The sequence below is a fragment of the Sus scrofa genome, chromosome 4 (genome assembly GCF_054392235.1).
Source record: "Sus scrofa isolate SSC_HxYL_T2T_F1_AM1 chromosome 4, Sscrofa_HxYL_maternal_Yorkshire_Landrace_v2.0, whole genome shotgun sequence".
Classification (NCBI taxonomy): domain Eukaryota; kingdom Metazoa; phylum Chordata; class Mammalia; order Artiodactyla; family Suidae; genus Sus; species Sus scrofa.
This window is the reverse complement of record NC_139386.1, coordinates 56,467,994-56,489,977: the sequence shown is the minus strand read 5'-3', so window position 1 is coordinate 56,489,977 and position 21,984 is coordinate 56,467,994. Positions and strand designations below refer to the sequence as shown.

Genomic DNA, 21,984 nt, shown 5'->3' with positions numbered 1-21,984 from the left:
GGAATGGAAAAGAAAACAGTGTGAGAGAGAGTTATCACGCATCAGCCTAATAAAGCCAACAGGTAAAAATTCAGTTATCCTGAGTGAGACTGGAGTAGAAAATAGAAAGATTTAATGCTAAGAGTAGTCAGAGGATTAGTAGAATTACTTAAGTTTCTTCTAAGTTGATAGTGGAATCAAACATTTAACATCAAAATTACTGTCAATGCCATTTAATATTTAATGGATCTAGTAGTCACTTTATATCTTCAGAACTATAAAGCTATGAGCTCATGATGAGCACTGTTTTATTATATTTTTTCTAGCAATATCAGGTAATTTGAAGTCTCTAATTATTTGGATTCTGGAGTAGGGGCAAGTGTTTTCATCAGGAATCATTAATGTGAGAAAAATTCAAAATAGCTTTTTTCAGAAGGAAAAGTTGCTCATATTTATAGCTGAAATCTTTCATTACACATTGAAAAGTCATATTGAACATATCTGAAATGATCCATAGTTTTCATGCACTTGTTCAAATGTTCTTTTCAAATGGTAACCTGTTATTCTGTGTGATTGCTAATTTTCTAAATGTAAATCTTCTGAAATTTAATTTGGCTAGTCAAGATATTAATTTGCCAATATGACCTAATGGTATAGACCACAGTTTCTTTAAATCTGAATTTCATCATCTATAAAATAGGAATAATGTTTTAACTGTGGAGAGCCCTAGGCATTCCAATCAATCTATGTCTTCACTTCTGAGTCCTTTTGCTACTTCCAGCTACTCAGTTTCCCTAAGATAGGCAATTTCTTTTTTTTCCATTTTTTAAAGTTTTATTGAAGTATAGTTGATTTACAATGTTGCAATAACTTCTGCTGCACAACAGAGTGATTCAGATACACACACACACACACACACACACACACACACACACACACACATCCATTCTTTTTCAGATTCTTTTTCCATACCGATTATCACAGAATATTGGGTAGATTTTCCTGTGCTATTCTTCAAGCAGGACTATGTTAGGGTCATGACATGTGTTAAATCCTGGCTCTAGCTTAATTCAGACAATGTATAGATTCAAAAATAGGATCAAGAAGAGATGCTTTCATTGGAGAAAACCCAAGACTGATGAATGTATCCATTTATCCACAAACTTACCTCAAATCACACAACCATATAGCTGGGGCTAAGGATAGGGATGGTGCCGGACTGATAAAAAAAGAAAATCATGTCCCTATTTCGTAGTTACCATAATAATCACAATAGTTTCATCTAGCAACCCACAATAATTTTCACCTAATTACTAACAACCTCAAGTCTCTAAAAATATAAAATGCAGTTCTAATCTCATGGAAACTGATATTAGATATGGAAAAAAGGTTATATATGATTAATATAATTTTGTGTTCTTTGGTTTGATAACTTTGAAATAGTTGTTAAGCATATGGATAGGTGTTCTCTATATTTAGTCTGGCTCTCTTTGAACAGTTTTCTGCAGAGATGTAATTTCAGGTACCAAGGGAACCTAAGGGAAAACTCTTTTATCTTAGAAACACCAGTGGTTTGGGACAGATTTAGAGCCTTTAGTGTAAGCAAAAGCTGAGTGATTAAATTGGGTAACTTTTTTTTTTTTTTTTCACTATTTCCCAGTGGTCAATATGTTGCAGTGAACTTAGATCTTTTCTTTGTTGTTTTTATGTGCAGGAAATTGCTTCACTAGAAATAAACCACATTTTCCTTAAACTGTAGTTAAAGATAACGTTCTAAAGAGATGGTTCTCTGTTATTCAGTTTTAAAGTTTATGATGTTAAGAATTTATTGCTTATTTTAATAACAAAGTTCTGTATATATTTGGCAGATATACTTTAATACAGATTTTTCCAGATGTTAAGTTTAATTTTTTTAATTTATGCATTTGAGGACTAGTATAAAAATTTCAGTATTAATTCAGAAGTTCCTAGATTTTTACATTTTTGTGAAAGCATATTTAAAAAGTTCCCTGGAAGAATTGAGGATACATCTATACAAAAAATGTATTTACATAAACTACTTTCAACTGTCCAGGTATTATCTTACAGTTTTCTTACCTCTTTCAGATGTAATTCTTCTAACCATGTTTGTTTTATCAGTTAAGAGCCTTAAGATCAATATAATTAATGAAAAACTTGGTCCAAAAATCTAAGTTGAATAACTCTGCCTTTCACTATTGTCTCTTGATATTTATTCCCTTGTAGTAGGTGCTCTTGTGTACTCAGAGTAATGAATTTTAGGAATCAAGAGAATATTAGATATCCTCAGCCCAATCTCATGCTTAATGTAGAAATGTAGATACCCTCTATGGTATCTATTACAACTAGTAATTTGGCTTCTCTTGAACACTTTCAAGAATGATTAATATTATTGTAAAATATATTCTTGGATTAAACTTAAATCTGTATCTTTGTAATGTTTACTATTGTCCCAAGTTCTTCATCTGCGTCTTTAGATAAGTCTAACATTTTTATCCGTATAATATTCATTCAGGTTTTTAAAGACTGCCATTATTTTTCTTTGCTAAACAGCCCCAATCCCTAAAACATTCTTTCCATGAATGGTTCCTGGACCTCTTGTTTTCCTGCTTGCCCTTGCCTGGTTTCTCCCTCAAATTGTTGATAATTTTGTGAACAGTGGGAATTTTAAATGTATAAATATTCTTCCAATTATTGTATGAAAGGTTTTCCTAGGGCCTGAATCTTTCAAGGTATAATTTATCATATGTATGTTAATGTGACCCAAACTTAATGTATTTCTTCCTTAGCTATGCTTTTTTTTTTACATTATAATGACTTTTTAATTAAAAAATAAAATATTGTTAATAAAAAATATTATTCAGGCAAGTGTTCTTTCATGCTGTCTTCATGCAATTTATTTATCTAAATATGAAACCAAGGCATTGTATTTACCAAGCTAAAATTCATTTTGTTAATTTTATTTCATAATTTTTCTTTACATAATCATTTCAAAATTTTGATTTTATTTTCTAATATATTAGCAATCACTCCTAGGCTTGTATTACCTATCTTCTGGTGACTAATGAATGGGGCAGTATAAAATTATATCCTAGAAAATCTCTCTTCAGAACTGTCTACTGACATATGTAGATGATGGTAAATAAGGTAATTATCTCATACTATTTAAGTGCAGAATTTCAAAGACATGAATGTACCAAACTATATGTTCATATAACCATATATCTATAATATTGCATATTTGACTAGTGCAGGGAAATTTATGAAATATCTTGCCATAAATCAAGATTTTCAATTTCTGGAGCTTTTAACTTATTTACTATTTCTAGTACTCAATGAGGAAATATTTATGTTAGTATCATTTAGTCTTAACTAAACTCATGCTAGTTCCTGAAGAGAATTCATATGACTAAATAAGATTATGCTGGATATGAAAAAGTTCTATAAGTTTTACAAACACTGTACACTATAAGAGATTACTTAAAGGTTGAAAAGGGATCTGCTTAATAAAAACCTGTCCTATTTTTTTTTTTTCTCAAGAACAGCTTTAAATATTTTCTGATCAGGGGTATTTAGAGTTTTTAACAACTCTTAGAGAAAGAACTAAAAAATAAAAACCTCAGTAAATATTTATGGAGACTTTAATGTTATAGCCACCCTCACAGCATATGGGAGTTCTCAGGCCAGTGATTGAATCTGAGTGGCAGCTGTGACCTATACCACAGCTACAGCAAAAACCCTCTGTGCCAGGCCAGGTATCAAACCCACACCTGTGAGGTGACCAGAGATGCTGCAGTCAGATTCTTAACCCAATGTACCACAGGGGAAGCTTCTGTTTATGGAATTAATGCAAGAATGAATGCCTGTGGCTGAGTGTGATAAAGTGCCAGTGGAAGCACATGCCTTAGCACCCCATGTGGCAGCTGTATTGGCCAGTAGGAGAGATTATGAAAGTGAGAATGACTATAAGGACTGTGGTGCAGGATGTATTCTTTTGAGTGGACTTGATGGATAACAAAACAATCACAAGCTCAGGCTTCTTAGTTCTCATCTGAGAATCAGAGAGATTCTATAGTAGCCCTAACCAGAGCTCTTATTTCTGGTAGCTGTAGGGTTGATACAGCTGAAAATCAAATGTGGATTGTTGTGTTACAGTACTATTTGAATTCACAGCCTCAGCCCATTTCTGTGAATCAGTTAGAACATTGATTGATAAAGACCCCAAATCTTGGAAAGGGTACCTGTATTATTGAACACAGATGAAACTGGCGATCTTGTGTTCCCAGATCACTTTGAGATTTCCATCCCATTGGAAATAACTTTCTCTCCAGTATCTCAGGAGATTAGCTTTCTTTTTTTTGTTTGTTTTATTTTTTAAAGTTTTATTAAAGTATAGTTGATTTACAATTTTGTGATAATTTCTACTGTACAACAAAGTAATTCAGTAATACATGTACACTCATTCATTCTCTTTCAGATTCTTTCCCCACATAGATTATCACAGGATATTGGGTGGAGTTTTCTGTGCTACACAGCAGGTCTCTATTGGCCAGTCATTCCATATACCTCAGTGTGTATATGCCAATCCCAAACCCTTTGTCCATCCTTCCTCTCACCTGACCTCTTCCTTTTGGTAACCCTAAGTTTGTTTTCAAAATCCATGAGTCCGTTTCTGTTTGGCAACTTAAATTCATTTGTATCATTTTTTAAGATTTTCCGTAGAACTTATATCTTATGATGTTTGTCTTTCACTGTCTTAACTCCTCTTAGTATGATAACTTCTATATCCATCTCTGTTGCTGCAAATGGTGTTATTTCATTTTTTTGGCTGAGTAATATTCCATTGTGTATATGTACCATATCTTTATTCATTCCTCTGTTGGTGGTCATTTAGGTTGCTTCCATACCTTGGCTATGGTAAACAGTGCTGCAATGAACATTGGAGTGCATGTATCTTTTCAAATTATGGTTTTCTCCAGATAGATGCACAGAGTGGGATTATGGGGTCATATGGTAGTTCTATTTTTAGTTTTTGGAAGAACCTCCGTACTGTTTTCCATAGTGGTTGCGCCAGTTTACCTTCCCACCAACAGTATAAGAGGGTTCTCTGTTTTCTGCACCACCTCCAGGATTTATTTTTTGTAGACTTCCTTTGCTTAAAAATCCTGTGAAAGGCTCATCTTGGATGACCTTCTGAAAGAGGATGTCAGTTCTCAAGACATACTACCTCCTCTTGCTACTAGATCCATGGTTGGGATCAAATGTCAGCATCTTCCAAAAGGGACAGGCATTATTATCTAAGAGAAAATAGCTTACACCCCAAAAGAATCACAAATCTTTGCAGACACAGAGCAAAAGAAATCTGAGGGATAAATGGGAATGGCTTCTATGGGATGTTAGACAAAGGAGAGTAGAATAAAACCCCAAATCTGGCTAAGTTCATTGAAAAGGGTGGACCTGCTAGAGATTCTATTTTTACGAATTAGCTGTGGTGCTGGAGATGGCTCTGAAAGATTACTTTGGTCATTAACTGAAAGTTGGACTCCATGGCAATAGCCTGCAGTTAATGAGGTTGATATGCCAAAGCAGCTGTAGCATGATGTGGAACAGGGACTCCAAGGACTCTGGGGGTTTCAAATGTTGGACTATCTCCAGATATTGCCAATGTTCCCTGGAGGGAACAAAATTAATCCTGGCTGAGAAACTCTATTCTACAGAGTTAAGCCCATATTAGTTTCCTACTGCTCTCATGACACATTACCAGAAATTTAGAAGTTTAAAACAACAAAGATTTATTCTCTGTCATTTCTGGAAGTTGGAAGTCTGAAATAAGTCTCACATGGCTAAAACCATCAGTACCTCTTCTTTATAGAGACTCCAGCTAAAAATCTGTTATTTGTCTCTTTTAATTTTAGGTAAGATTTTAAAGACAGTTTTTTCATTAAGCTTTTAGAGACCCTTTTCAATAGTCCAAGCCATTGTAGTATCTCCTTTCTCCAATCTCCTGTCTCTCTCTCAGAAGGATCCTTGCAATTATATTGTACCCACTCAGATAATACAGGACAGTCTCTCCATCTCAAGATCCTTAACCATATCTGAAAGCCCATCCCTCTTACCATGTAATGTAATATATCCACAGGTTTCTGATATTAGGTTGTGGACATTTTTACAGAAAGGGAAGAAGGGCATTATTCAGCCTACCCCACTATCACTAAATGAGTTCCCTGATTTCAATGGGAATTGTAGAATCCCAGAGTAGTGGAAGCCAGTGCCAGTATTTAATTGCCAAAGACATGTGCCCTACAGGCCAGCAGGAGTATATAGCTAATCAGAATGCCTTGGCCCAACTGAGATTTGAAAGTAGCTAATTGATCATGATGTCCCTAGGAACAAAATATATGTGCGACTACCAGAGTATCACGTGGTCTATATAACTGCAAAAGTTCTAGGTATGGTAGGCATAACCTGATTCCATACTCCACAATGAAGTGCTGAGTCTCTCTACTCTCCAGACCTATGTCAATTAATAGGCCCAGAGTTCCTTGATTTAAGCGGGGGCCACATTTCCTTGAGGAAGTAACCTATACCACTGGTCAAAGTATATACCTTAAATCTCCCTCCTGTTCTTCCCCAAATGGATGTAGACCATTTATGTATACCATATTTGAATGTGTAATCTTAAAACATTTAAAAGTTGACCCATCAACTTTTAAATTTTGGGTAAAGATTAGAAAATTGTGCCAAGTTCAGGCTGCATTGTAAACTTCCCTACCACAAAGGCCTCATGATCTAGAAGATCCAATAATGATGCTTCAAGTGTCCTTAGCAAAGAGAATTTCTATGTAGAGGCTCTGGCAAGCAGACCTCTAGGTTTTGTATTATATCTGTATAATTCTGTATATAATTATTCTCCTTTAGAGAAACAGCTTCTGGTTTGCTTTGGGGCCTTGTAGTGACTGAACATCTACCATGGGATGCCTAATGACCATTCAGCCTGAGCATCCCAGCATAATATGAATATTGTCTGATCCACCTAACCAGAGGTCTGGGATGGGCAACAGTAATCTTTAAGGTAATGCAAATGGTATAAAAGATATGACGCTTGAGCAAGGATCCAGGGAAGTTCTAGAAGGTAAAGTGATTTGCATGAACAGATATTCCGGGCTCCTTTGACATGAATCATACAATGATTATAACTAACTAGGAATTGTAAAGACTATCTGAAGCACAACTCATTTGAAAAGCAAATCATCGAATTTTCCTATTGGCTGTATCTTTATTTCCAGTTTGATCAGTGTGTGTGGGGTTATTTAAGGATCATTATTACTTTAGGTTCAAACTTTAACCTTGTTATTTCTTCCTCTATTCATTTTGGGAAATGTACATAACCTCTGAGCTGCATCAATTTTTTCATCTATAAATGTGGGTACTACCACCTACCTCAAAAGATTATCCAAATTAATTTATGTGATTGACTGAGGCAGGGGTGAGGGCAAAAATGAGTAAAAGAGTCAAAGGTTAATATCCTCTGTAAATTACCAGTTATAAAATGAATAAGTCCTGGGGATGTGCTGTACAGCTTGGTAATTATAGTTAGTAACACTGTATTGCATATTTAAAAGTAGCTAGGAGATTGCATCTTGAAATGTCTCATCATCAGAAAAAAATTTCTGTAACTGTATGGTGACCCATGTTAACTGGACTTACTGTGTGATCATTTTGCAGTATATACACCTATTGGATCATTAAACTACATACTTGAAACCATATTAATATATTAATTATATATTAATAAAAAATTAAAAAGAATTCTTATACAGCAGATAGAACAGCATAGAATTGTTACTTTCTTTCATTTCTGTATCCCATCACTCCCTGCAGTGACTGAAGATGAAAAGGATTAATTGCCTTGTGCCTTAGTACATTGAACACAAAACCAATTCATTTGAATTAGGTCAGGCAAAAGTTCAGTCATTTGGCTACTAGTATCCATCCATAATGGAAGTATTATGGTGTGTATTTTTTCACAGGGGCCATTAGACTGTAGGCCATTTGAATGTCTTTAGAAGAAAGAATGATGATCTTGAATTGCATAGAACATTTCGTGCTTTCTCAAGCTATACCCTTTATTCTTTGCCTTTTTAAGAGAAAGTCCTTCTGCAACAAGAGAATTTAAAAACATATCCTGCTGATATTCTTCTGAATTGGAATAAAACACTACAAATACCCAAATAAATTCACACTATGAAAAATTTGTGGGGCACAGATGGGGACTATGGAAAAACAATCAAAACAATGTGGGTATATGTTCTTGAATTAGAACCTGAATTATATACTGAATGATTAAAGATTTTGCAAAACCAAGGATTTCTTTTTCCTTCTTTATGTGTGCTAGGGCCACTTATTTTTCTGTTTGATTCTCATTATACTTATTATATAACTGCAGCCAATTTTACTTTGCTTGGCTATTTTCTTCATGTACGACAAATACATATTGACCCTCTGGATGTCTGTTCAGAAGTAATGTAACTAAATGAGACATCACATCCATGATTTTTTCAGATGGTTGCAGGCCTTTATGGTTCAATTATCCAAGTTAATGAAGGAATAGAATCAGACAGTTAATTCTGAGAGTACATAATCAAAACTTTACTGGGTAATGTAGTATGTTTTTAAAAAGCTGAAATAAGAGTCAGGCATCATAGATATAGTTTTTCTAAAACTGTTGCTATTTGAGGGTAGGATTTAAATTACTGAAATGTACTGGGCCTCAGTTTCTCAGGTCACACTGTCATATACAACCAGCATACTTTAGTCTGTGATTATATTAGGTTTTTCAGTGACTATGTTCATATATTTGAATATAATTTTATTCGTTTACCATTTTTTTTAAACTCCTCTTATCTCCTGGAACAACTTCTTCCCTTTTCTTCAATTTTCATTGAATACAAATAAAATTGCTTCTTAGATTCACTCAAATTATCAGCCTAACTAATGACTACATCATTACTTGCCCTAATTTTTCCTCATGGCTTCCAGAACACTATTAATGGTTTAGTTAAAGGCTATTAACAGTTTAGTTTCAAAGGCCTTCTGAGGCCTTTCTGGCCTACAAAGTGTATTGGGGAAAAAAAATACACCTAAAGCCATAAGGATCCCTAAAAAAGACCTGCATTAGTAAAGCATGCTATTATTTGCACAAAAGTGTAATAATTAAAGTGTAATACTTAAAATGTGAAGCATAACAATTAAAAGTATATCATAATCTAAAGATTAGTGGTTCTCAAAATGTGAGTGGTTTCAAATACTATATACTTCAATAAAATATAGAAATATGTTAAATTCTTAAAGGTCTGGGTCATGCCCCAGATTTACTGGGGTGAGGGAAAGGAGGTTGGGGAAGGATAGACAGCTATGTTTTTAACAGATTCTAATGCATCAAAATCTGCCCATTGTTATAAGCCAGTATTTATGGCTTAATTATTGGCATGCCATCCTACTTAATTAAAGTGATCACATAATAAATTCTCTAAATTAGGACTCCTTTGGGGTGAACAGGGGCTCTCTTTAATAATTATTTTCAGTAAAAATATAGGACTTCTGAAGTAGCAACCAACATTTAAAACTTTTCAAAGAGAATTGAATTGAGAAACTTTTTTCCTCTTGTGCAAAAGGGAAGTAATTTTTCATGAATCAGTTTACGTGCTGTTTCACACTGTTACATTTTCCTTAAATGTTCACATCCAACAGCTCATGTTATTTGTACATGGTACAAAGATAAATTGTTTTGAGAATAATGAAGGTTTCTGCAAAGAGAATATGAATAGCAAGTCATAACCTGACTTGTCTTTGAATCCTTTCATTAAATCAATTATTTAACATATTATGGGAATAGACATGGAGATTTCTTTTTTTTGGTAAGTTAGACTTTAAGGGGAGATTTAAGAAAATTGATTATATGAACTTTCCTCTGTTCAATTTACTTTCAAATGAATGAAATTTAAGTCATACACATGAGCAAAAATGGGTTATATGCCCAAAAAAATCCAACATTAATGTATAATTTATATAGAAGACTTTTAAGAAAAAAATGCTGAATGAAATTACTTTTGAAAAAGTAGTTTTTAGTAAACAGTTAAAGAGAAAGAAATGGTTTTGGATTAAAAAGAGGAGAAAGAAGTTTCAAAAAGAAACACAGTAAAAAATGATTATAATCAGCCTCATAGATGGGATCTAAGGTCTGCTGACTGTGATGGTTAAATTTTTTTCAAATTGGCTAGGCTATGGTGTCTAACTATATGATCAAACATCACTTTAGATGTTGCTGAGAAGATGTGTGTAGATGTGATTAACATTTAAACGTAGTTACCTTTTATTTAAAGGGTATTTCCCTTGATAATAATGAAGACTAGTCAACCAAAGACCTTAAGAGCATAAACTGAGATTTACTGGAGAAGAAAGAATTCTCCTCAGAGTTCCCGTCGTGGCTCAGTGGAAATGAATCTGCCTAGTGTCCCTGAGGACGCAGGTTCGATACCTGGTCTTGCTCACTGGGTTAAGGATCTGGTGTTACCTTGAGCTGTTGTGTAGGTCACAGATGTGGCTCAGATCCAACGTTGCTGTGGGTGTGGCTGGGGCATAGACCACTGGCTACAGCTCCATTTTGACGCCTAGCCTGGGAACCTCCATATGCCATGGGTGTGGCCCTAAAAAGACAAAAAAAAAAAAAAAAGAAAAAAAAGAAAAAAAAAGAAATAATTCTCCTTGAAGATTATAAAGTAGAAGTTCTTCCTGAGTCTTCAGCTTGACCTACAAATTGTGAACTTAAGGCTGGGTCATCAACTTTTGCCTGAGTTTGGAGCCCTTTGATTCTGCATGTGCCAGCTCCTGCAATTGTGTGGGCCAGTTCCTTAAAAATCTCTCTCTCACACACACCCGCCCCCACACACATGTCTTACTGGTTCTTTGGAGAAACCTGTCTAATACACTGTATTGACCAAATTAACACCAAAGCATTTGTTTCACTATTTCGACTCATTTAACTCTTTACTACTTCCCTCTCCTTATTTACTGCCGTAAAATCTTTAGCCTAAATTGATTTGTATATAGAGTTTGAAAGGGATTCTGATTTGGGGGCATTTTAGAATAAGTAAAAGAGTAAAAGAAATGTAACTAGAAAATTTTGCAATGACATATAATGAAATCATTTAGTCTCTAAATTTTCTGCATTTAATTGTTTAGTTTTAAACAATTTATGTGTTTTATTAACATGGTTGTGTTGTACTCTACCATCTTGTTATATGTTTCATTTGTCCCACCTTCTCTTTTAGATTGATTATTTTTAGAATCCCATTTTATTTCTCACTATTGGATTATTAGTTATAGCTTTTTGCTTTTTATTTTCCAGTGGCTGACATAGAGTTTACAATTTGAAAGTTTTTATTATCACAGTCTACTTTCAACTTCTGTGATACCATTTCATACATAAAATAAAAACATTACAACAGTATACTCCCATAAACTTCCATGTTCTGTATTTGAATATTGCTTCACATTTTATTTTACATATATTATTAACACCTATTACATTGTTATTATTTTTCTTTAAACTATTAATTATCCATTAAAGAAAAAGAAAAATGGAAAAATATTTTATATTTATTCACACTTACCATTTCCACTGTTCTTTCCTTTATGTGTATCCAGGCTTCCTTCTGTCTGAAAAACATTCAAGTCTTTGGCAACAAACTCTGTGAGCTTCTGGTGGGCTGAACTCTTGGCCTTCAGTCTTGAAGGAAAATTTCTTGGGTATATAATTTTAGCTTGACAGTTTTTTTCTATCTAGCCTTTCAAAATGTCTTTCCATTGATTTCTGATTTACGTAATTTCTGATGGGAAGACAGGTAATCTTTGCTGTTAAGTACAAATCTTTTCTCTCTGAATGCTTTTAAGATTTCTTTTGGGAGTTCCCATCGTAGCTCAGCCAAAACAAATCTGATGTGGGTTCAATCCCTGGCCTCACTCAGTGGGTTAAGGATCCAGCATTGCTGTGAGCTATAGGGTAGGTCGCAGACGCAGCTCAGATCTGGTGTTGCTGTGGCTGTGGTATAGGCCAGCTGCTATAGCTGGAATTCAATTCTGGCCTGGGAACCTCCCTAAAAAGACAAAAAAAAAAAGTTTCTTTTTACTGTTTTCCAACAAAATGATTAGGATATACCTTGATATAGTTTTCTTTTGGTTTATCCAGCTTAGAGTTTTGACAGGTTTTGGATCTGTATGTTTACTGGTTTTATTAAATTTAGAATATTTTTCAAATATATTTTCTGCTTTCCCCTCCTCTTTGAATGTATGTTAAACATCTTGATATTTTTAACACATCACTGAAGTACTTATTTTTTTCCATCTATTTTCCATCTATATGTGCTTCAGTTTGGATATTTGCTATTGCTGTATCTTCACCAATCTATTTAGAATAGTGTCATATCAGGAGTTCCCTGGTGGCTCAATGGATTAAGGACCCAGCATTGTCACTGCTGTGGGGCAGGTTCAATACCTGGCCCCGGAACTTTTGCATGAAATGGGTGAGCTAAAAAAAAAATTATCAAATCAGCTATTAATCCCATTGGTTGAGTTCTTTACTTCAGATACTGTGTTTTTAATTCATGGAAGTTCAGTTTGGTTCTTTTATATACCTTTCATTTTCTCTTCATTGTATTCATGTTTTCCTTGAATCTTGAGCCTACTTAATCATGTCTCTTTCGAAGACCATGCTGAAAACAACCAACCTGTTTAAAAACTGTCCAAAAATCTTAACAGACTTCACCAAAGAACAAATATGATATATATGGCAAACACGAATATGAAAAAACTCTCCACATCATAAGTCATCATCAGGGAAATGCAGATGAAAACAGCAGTGAGATAACCACTATACATCTATTAGAATGTCAAACAGGTCTCGGGCAGACCCTTACGCAGATTTCCGAATCTCTTTCTCAAAGCTTCATTTTCTTCAATACTTGGCCCTAGATATTTCAGCTGTTACCAAACATATCTCTCTGTCTCTTCAACTCAGAAAGCCTACTGTCTCTACTTATCTGCCTCCTCTTTCTACTTTCCAGCACAGTGATCTGGAAGGAGCCTTCTGGCAGAAAGCTAGGGTGGTTATCATAGGATTCACTTCTCATAGTTCCTTTTTTTCTGTTTTCTCAGTCCAATACTGTCTGCTGTTCAGTGTATGAACATGTTTATTTCATACATATTTTTCAGGCCTTTAGTTGTTTATGGCACTAGGGCAAGTGATTTTAGTAATTCTGTCATGGCTAACAGTGGGAGAAAAGAATGCTCTTATTTTCCATTTTTAAGCTATCAATAATGCTAAATGTATGGGTAGGTGTCCATTCTTCTGTCATCAGACTAAAACTTGATTAAGAATTTTTATCATATTCTTTTCTTATGTGTCCATAACTGGACAATGGTTGTTTATGTGATGTGTATGGTAAAAGTCCCTGGAATGCAGAAAATTCTGGCTCTTTTCACTCTGTGTCACAATAATCACAATAAGGTTTTGCTTTCATTTTACTCTTGAGGTGATGCAGAAATCTTCAACCCCAGATTTGTGAAGTAAAATGAAAAAAATTTGACCATCATTTATAATAATGTTATTTTTTTATTCTGCAGTAGAAATTAAGTCTTTTTTATTTATTTCAGTGCTACAGAATCTCCCATTTATTCTCCTATTAAAATTTCATAGGGAGTTCCCGTTGTGGCACAGTGGTTAATTAATCTGACAAGGAACCAGGAAATTGCGGGTGCGATCCTTGGCCTTGCTCAGTGGGTTAAGGATCCGGCGTTGCTGTGAGCTGTGGTGTAGGTTGCAGATGCAGCTTGGATCCCATGTTGCTGTGGCTCTGGCGTAGGCCCGCAGCTACAGCTCCAATTCGACCCCTAGCCTGAGAACCTCCATATGCTGCAGGAGTGGCCCTAGAAAGGGCAAAAAGACAAAAAAAAAAAAAAATATATGTTTGTTTCTGGTCTATAAGTCAAAAATAAATATGCATGTCAGTTGTTTGTTGATAATGAACTATAAAATAAATATTATATTTGAAATATATGCCATTATATAATAGGGAAAGCTCATTTTTAAAAAATCCTTAAAATATAATTAAAGATAATTTGAAAGACATGTTTCCTACCATAGTATCCTGGAAGGGGAACACTTTTTTTTGTTGTTTTAGTTTGAGAACAATTTTTTCCCTTGAAACAGTTTGCTTTACATTTTTAGGCATTAGTGCTGGTCAATAATTGTCTAGTGCAGCATGGAAAGTGTTCTCCCTCACAAGATTGAGAAGGACAGCTCAGTCAATAAAGGATCATTCTTGTGGGGCTTATCTTGCTGACACAGCAAAAGCTCATTTTTAATGCACAAGTACGTCAATGAGAACTAGGATGCCATAATGAATACAGACTTGGACTGTCCCTTCTTTTTATTAATCAGGTCAAGGTAATGGGAGAGAATTCTTTCATTGCATATCCAAGAGTCTGTACTTAAAAATTAAGATAAGTGATGTCAACCACCTAAATCTGATGATTGCTTTTGAGAGAGCAAGTGATTAAAGACAGCTCTGGCTTTGATTACCCTACAGTCTTCAGAACGTAGAATACTGAATGTGTTACATGTGATTATTCCATCTCATCCTTCCGTAATTATAAAACAAAAAGAATATTTTTGCATACTTAATCCACTAGTTAATATTAAAAATGGAACTTCAAGTCATATATTTGATCATAAAATTATCTACCATAAGGGACAATCAGTGTACATTTTCTTTAATCATTTACATACTAGTTTGAAAAAGAATCATTAAAACTATATTTTAGACTGTGAAAGCCAATAACTTCCATTTATGTACACTGAAATTTTTATGTTAGTTTCTTCTTTACCCTAGAAATGTAAATAAAACAAACAGGTATTAAGGAATGTAAGTAAAGGAAAGGCTTTTTTTTTTTTTTTTTTTTTTTTTTTTTTTTTTTTTTTGGTCTTTTTGCCTTCTTAGGGCCACATTCACGCATATGGAGATTCCCAGGCTAGGGATCCAATCAGAACCATAGCCACTGCCCTACGCTGCAGCCACAGCAGTGCCAGATCTGAACCGTGTCTGCCATCTACACCACAGCTCACAGCAACACCGGATCCTCAACCCTGAGCGAAGCCAGGGATCGAACCCGCAACCCCATGGTTCTCAGTTGGATTCCTTTCTGCTGCACCACGAAAGGAACTCCTAGGTAAGGCTTTTTAAAGCAAGTGTTTTGATTACTATAAATAAAATTGTTTCACAGTTAGTTATTTATATATAATTTCAGATTGCATGAGAACACATGGCTAGAATTTAGAAAAAAATGGTGCCAACTTTTATTTTGACATTTGAATTTGTTACAGAAGCTCTAAATGTCTTTGGGAGCTAAGCAGGTAAAATTTTGTGGAAAAGATCAGATACTATTATTACTGCTGTTAGTGCTATTACAGTTGTTGCTGGCTTATTATATGCCAGATATAGTTTCAGGCAATACTTATATACATTTGTTTTACTTTTAGAAAAATGTTGTAAGGCACTGTGATTCTCTTCATTTCATAGATACACTGTTCCAGAATATAATGGATGGTTATTGGCAGAACTCCTGCCCAATATGCTTTCCAGTCTGCAGAATCTATTACTTTTTTTTTTTTTTTTTTTTTTTTGTAATTCCACCACCTTGACTGTCTTCTTGTTCACTGAACTTTTGACTGTACATAGAAACTGACAGGTGTTTTCCCAGAGGTGACACCAACTGCTTCACACAGCTGTTATCTGACAGTTTTCAGGTCTTTCTGAGGAGAGCGCATGACGGAAAGGCCATCAGACAAGCAGGCCAACAGTTGCATTTGGCATAATTACATGCTTCTCCAGGGAAGGAAACAGTCAATCTCACAGTTTTTAGTCAGGCTGACACTATCCACCAATTTTGTAAGGTACTTTCTCAAAGTTCAAATAGTTGATTGACTGAAGCTAAGGAGGAAAGGTTAAATGTCAGGCTTTTAAAGTGAAGCTAGTGGCAGCTCTGGAGCTGCCTGGCAGGTAGAGTGAAATTGAGAATTAAGAGTGACAGAGGAATGGCTAGTGGTAAGGAGAAGACTGTGTTAACTGGAAAAAAAGATATCAGCCTGTGGTTAGAGTCTGTGTGAATTTTGATTAGGGATAGAAAGGCTAGAATGTATACTTATGTTTGCACAGTTATCTCAATATTCTAAAGAAAAACTTTCATGATCCTATTAAGATAAACCTTTATTTCTCTTTACTTTTGAAATGTTAATAAAACTTCAACAGTTTGCACAGTATTAAGATTTTGCTTAAAGATCATTTGATTTACATTTTTATCAATCTCTGCTTTAAGAGGTGTGAACATCTGGGAAAATATAAATACATTACATTGATAAGATGGTGAACAGTAGAGAAAATAAATTTAACATTAAGAAAATAAAATGTGAAAAGTTTTGATTCATGGTATTTCAGTAAAAATAAAGAAAATAATTTAAAATAATCAGAAGTTGAAATAGTACAACAAAATAGTAAAGCATCCTTATTTTAATAAAACTCAGCATCTAATGTTACACCAATGGCTTTACTGTGTGTGTTTCTTAATATTCTTTTTTTTCCCTCTTTATTTTGAAATGAGAGGCAATTAAAATTCATATATTAGTAACTTGGGTTACAGAAGACATTGGATAAATTAAAAGTAGTCTTATTGCTTTTCAGAATTGGAGAAAATTGTGTCAAGATGAGACTTATTAATTAGGTTGCTTTATTTTTCCAATGGTTAAGTAAATAATAATTTTTTAGAAGGAATAATGGTTTATTTAATTCTGTCCAATAGATATACCATGAGAAACACAGTTAAATTTTAATTTTTCTAGGAGTCAGAATTTGTCAGACTTTTGATCATAAATGCTTTTTATCATGAATGGATGTTTCATTCATAATAAAAACTCTTACCAAAGTGGGTATAGAGGGAACATACCTTACTGTATAAAAGCCATTTATGACAAAACCACAGCAAATATAATACTCAATGGAGAAAAGATGAAAGCCTTCCCACTAAAATCTGCAATAAGACAAGAATGCCCACTCTCGCAATTGTTATTCAGCACAGTCCTGGAAGTCCTAGCCACAGCAGTCAGACAAACAAAAGAAACAAAAAGCATCCAAATAGGAAGAGAAGAGGTAAAACTGTCACTATATACACATGACATGATACTATATATAGAAAACCCTAAGGACTCAACCTAAAAAGTACTTGAACTGATCAACAAATTCAGCAAAGTAGTAGGATATAAGATTAACATTCAAAACTCAGTCACATTTCTGTATACTAACAATGAAATAGTAGAAAAGGAATACAAAAATACAATACCTTTCAAAGTTGCACCCCAAAAAATCAAATACTTCGGAATATACCTGTCCAAGGAGGTAAAGGACTTATATGCCAAGAACTATAAAACATTAATCAAGGAAGTTAAAGAAGATGCAAAGAAATGGAAAGATATTCCATGCTCTTGGGTTGGAAAAATTAATAGTGTAAAAATGGCCATACTACCCAAAGCAATCTACAGATTCAATGAGATCCCTATCAAATTACCCATGACATTTTTCACAAACAAGAATAAACAATCCAAAAATTTATATGGAACCACAAAAGACCCAGAATTGCCAAAGCAATCCTGAGAAACAAAAACCAAACAGGAGGCATAACTCTCCCAGACTTCAGGCAATATTACAAAGCCACAGTCCTCAAGACAGTGTGGTACTGGTATCAAAACAGACAGACAGACCAATGGAACAGAATAGAAAACCCAGAAATAAACCCAGACACCTTTGGACAATTATTCTTTGACAAAGGAGGCAGGAACACAAAATAGGAAAAAGACAGTCTTTTCAGCAAGCATTGCTGGGAAACCTGGACAGCTGCATGCAAATCAATGAAACTAGAACAAACCCTCACACCATGCACCAAAATAAACTCAAAATGGCTGAAAGACTTAAATAGAAGACAAGACACCATTAAACTCCTGGAAGAGAACATAGGAAAAACATTCTCTGACATCAACTTTACAAATGTTTTCTCAGGTCAGTCTTCCAAAGCATCAGGAATAAAAGCAAAAATAAGCCAACGGGACCTAATCAAACTGAAAAGCTTTTGCACAGCATGGAAACCAAAAAGTAAACAAAAAGACAATTTACAGATTGGGAGAAAAAAGTTTCAAATGATGCAACATACAAGGGCTTTATCTCTAGAATATACAAACAACTTATATAACTCAATAGCAAAAAAGCCAATCAATCAATGGAAAAATGGGCAAAAGACCTAAATAGATATTTGCCAAAGAAGATATACAGATGGCCAACAAGCACATGAAAAAATGCTCAACATCACTGATTATTAGAGAATGCAAATCAAAACTACCATGAGATACCACCTCACACCAGTCAGAAAGGCCATCGTTTTAAGTCCACAAATAACAAGTGTTGGAGGGGTTGTGGAGAAAAGGGAACCCTCCTGCACTGTTGGTGGGAATGTAAGCTGGTACAACCACTATGGAGAACAGTATGGAGGTACCTTAAAAAACTATACATAGAACTACCATATGACCTAGCAATCCCACTCTTGGTCATATATCCAGACAAAACTTTCCTTGAAAAAGACACATGCACCCACATGTTCATTGCAGCAATAGCAAAGACATGGAAACAACCCAAATGTCCACTGATAGATGATTGGATTAGGAAGATGTGGTATATATACACAGTGGAATACTAATCAGCCATAGAAAAGAACAAAGTAATGCCATTTGCAGCAACATGGATGGAACTAGAGACTCTCATCCTGAGTGAAGTAAGTCAGAGAAAGACAAATACTGTATGATATCACTTATATCTGGAATCTAATATATGGCACAAAGGAAGTTTTCCACAGAAAAGAAAATCATGGACTTGGAGAATAGACTTGTGGTTGCCAAGGGGAAGGGGGAGGGAGTAGGGTGGATTGGGAGCTTGGAGTTAATAGATGCAAACTGTTGCCTTCGGAATGGATTGGTAATGAGATCCTGCTGTGTAGCACTAGGAACTATGATGGAGCATGATAATGTGAGAAAAAAGAATGTATACATGTATGTGTAACTGGGTCACCATGCTGTACAGTAGAAAAAAAATTGTATTAGGGAAATAACAATAAAAATAAATAAATAAGTAAATTTTCTAGGAGTCAAAAAAGTTAAAAAATAAACAGGGGGGAATAACATGTGATATATTTTATTTAACCTACTATTCAAAATACTATCATGTAATCAGTATAAAAACTATAATATCCAAATTATTATTAAAGCAGTCAATCACTTTAAAATTGTTATTGAGATTTTTACATTATTTTAACACTGAATTCTAAACTCTGATGTGGATTTAACACTTACAGCACTTCTCAATTTGATCTATAGCCGCATGTAGCTATCTACCATAACCAACCACATAGATTTAGACAATTTACATTTATTCCCTTCATTCATGCATCCATCCATCCATTCATTCATTATGTCCCTGAAATCCGTGCAATATTAATTAATGGCAAATATATTTTATATTCTATTTTATATGCTAGACTATATCTTCAAATTCTTTTTGGTAATATTCTATTTTCAGCCAATGAATGTCCACTGTTAGAAGTTTTTCTCAGGCATATCTTATTACAAATATTCTTTAAATTATTAAAAATATTTTTCCAGTTGTCATTACTGCATAGCAAATACTCCACTTTTTATCAGAGTAAGAAACCATTTTATTATGCTCCTCAGTGCTTTGGTCATTACTTTAAAGGGCAGAGCAAGTGTGGCATGTCTCTGGAACCTTGAATGTGATTCAGGAAGTAGAAAGAATGGCTCAGTGCCTGAGAGCTGGCATCATCTAGAACCTTTGTTCACTCACTTATCTGCTGCCTAATCTGGGAGAACTTGGAGATAAGTACTGCCAAACAGGGCACCTTCATGTGGCCTCTCTCTGCGTGGCCTGGCCTCCTTACTACATCGCCCTTAGGGTGGCTGGCCTTTTCTCTTGGGGCTCAGAGCTCCATGTGTAAGTGTTCCAGCAAATAATGCCCAGGTTGCATTGATAGGGCCTAACATTAGAATTCCCAGCGTCATTTCTATCCCTTTCTATTGATTACAGGCTAGTCTTTAAAGTTAGTCCAAATTCAAAGAGAGGTGACATAGACCTCACCTCTGCACTTGAGTGTCAGGGAATTTGAGAACATGTTTAAAAAAAAAAAATCTCATAATTGAAGTTTCTGTTGTGGCTCAGGTTAAGGACCTGATGTCTCTGTGAGGATGTGGGTTTGATCCCTGGCCTTGCTCAGTGAGTTAAGGATCTGGCATTGTCTCGAGCTGTGGCATAGGTCAGAGATGCAGCTCCCATCCAGTGTTGCTGTGGCTGAAGCATAGGCATCAGCTACAGCTTCTATCAACTCTTAGCCCAGGAACTCTCATTTACCACAAGTGCAGCCATTAGAATAGAATAGAGTGGAATAGAATAGAATAGAATAGAATAGAATAGAATAGAATAGAATAGAATAGAACAGAAGAGAGTAGAATAAAAGCAAATATAACTGAAGAGTTCCTGTTGTGGCTCAGCGTGTTATAAACCTGACTAGTATCCATGAGGATGCAGGTTTGATCCTTGGCCTTACTCAGCGGGTTAAGGATCCAGCATTGCCATGAACTGTGGTATAGGTCACAGATGCAGCTCGGATCTTGTGTTGCTGTGGCTGTGGTGTAGGCCTGGCAGCTGCAGCTCCAATTTGACCCCTAGCCTAGAAATTTCCATATGCTGCAGGTGCGGCCCTAAAAAGCAAAAGAAAAAAAAAGGAAAGAAAAAAAGAATAATCACATAATTTTGCTTTCTGAAAACTTTATTTCCCTATGTCCATAGTTACATGTGCTTCCTGAAGTTTCCTCAGTCTTTTTCTGTTGTCATTCTAGATAGTGACTGTGTTCAAAGATTCACCAGAAATCTCATTTCTGTATGCCCAAAGTCTGATATAATGCCACCTTACTGCACACATAATTTATGGACATGTGAGGATTGCATTAACTCATGACATGTAAGTATTCTGCAGAGGCTTGGCACACTGTATGTGTGCAATGAGTGTTAGCTTTTTAAGTGTCTCAGAGAGCTGTTACCATAACGATAAATCTTTAAGTTCCAGTTCTACTGCTTTCAACATGTTTTACCTTCATTAAGTTATTTCAATTCTTTAAGCCTCTGTTTCCCATTTGTAAAATGAACATAATAATAGTCAATTTTATAGAAATATTAGGAATAATCTATATAAATGCTTATTGTATAGATTCTGTATAGTCTCTGGTACACAGTAAGCCAGGTACTATATGAAAATTTGTCTAGAAATTTTAACTCCAACAAATTTCTCTATGGATACTCCATGGAGAAAAGACGTTCACTCAACAATGTGGAAGAAGAGATAGTTACCTATTCTAATGAATAGACAGAGGACAAATCTGGGGCAGTTTAATGAAGATTATATTTTATTATATAATATCATTTGTGTTCTTGAAATAGTCTAAGACTAATTCAATCAAGTAAATTTTAAGATTGATAATTGATAATGACTGAGCATTGAAAACATTTATAATTAATTAAATGAAATCAGGGAAAAAAAAAGAGTTCCACACAATGTTTCATTGTGATTTCCCTGTCTGTGTATTTTAGTATATCCTAAGTGGCTACAAATTGCTGTTCATATGTATTCAACCATATCTTCATTCTCCAATAATGACTGTCAGAATTTAAAGTGATTAACCTTACCTGTAAACATTGAAGGGTTCTTGAATTGCAACAGTAACTACAGTTATAGCAAATGTAACTTGGATTATTGTTCGAATTCTACTTT

At 34.7% G+C, this 21,984-nt stretch overlaps 1 protein-coding gene across 31 annotated transcripts in view; it reads left to right on the top strand.

The window, feature by feature from the left end:
* RALYL (RALY RNA binding protein like) overlaps positions 1-21,984 on the top strand; it is a 765,932-nt gene that overhangs the window by 399,372 nt on the left and 344,576 nt on the right. The window lies entirely within an intron of this gene.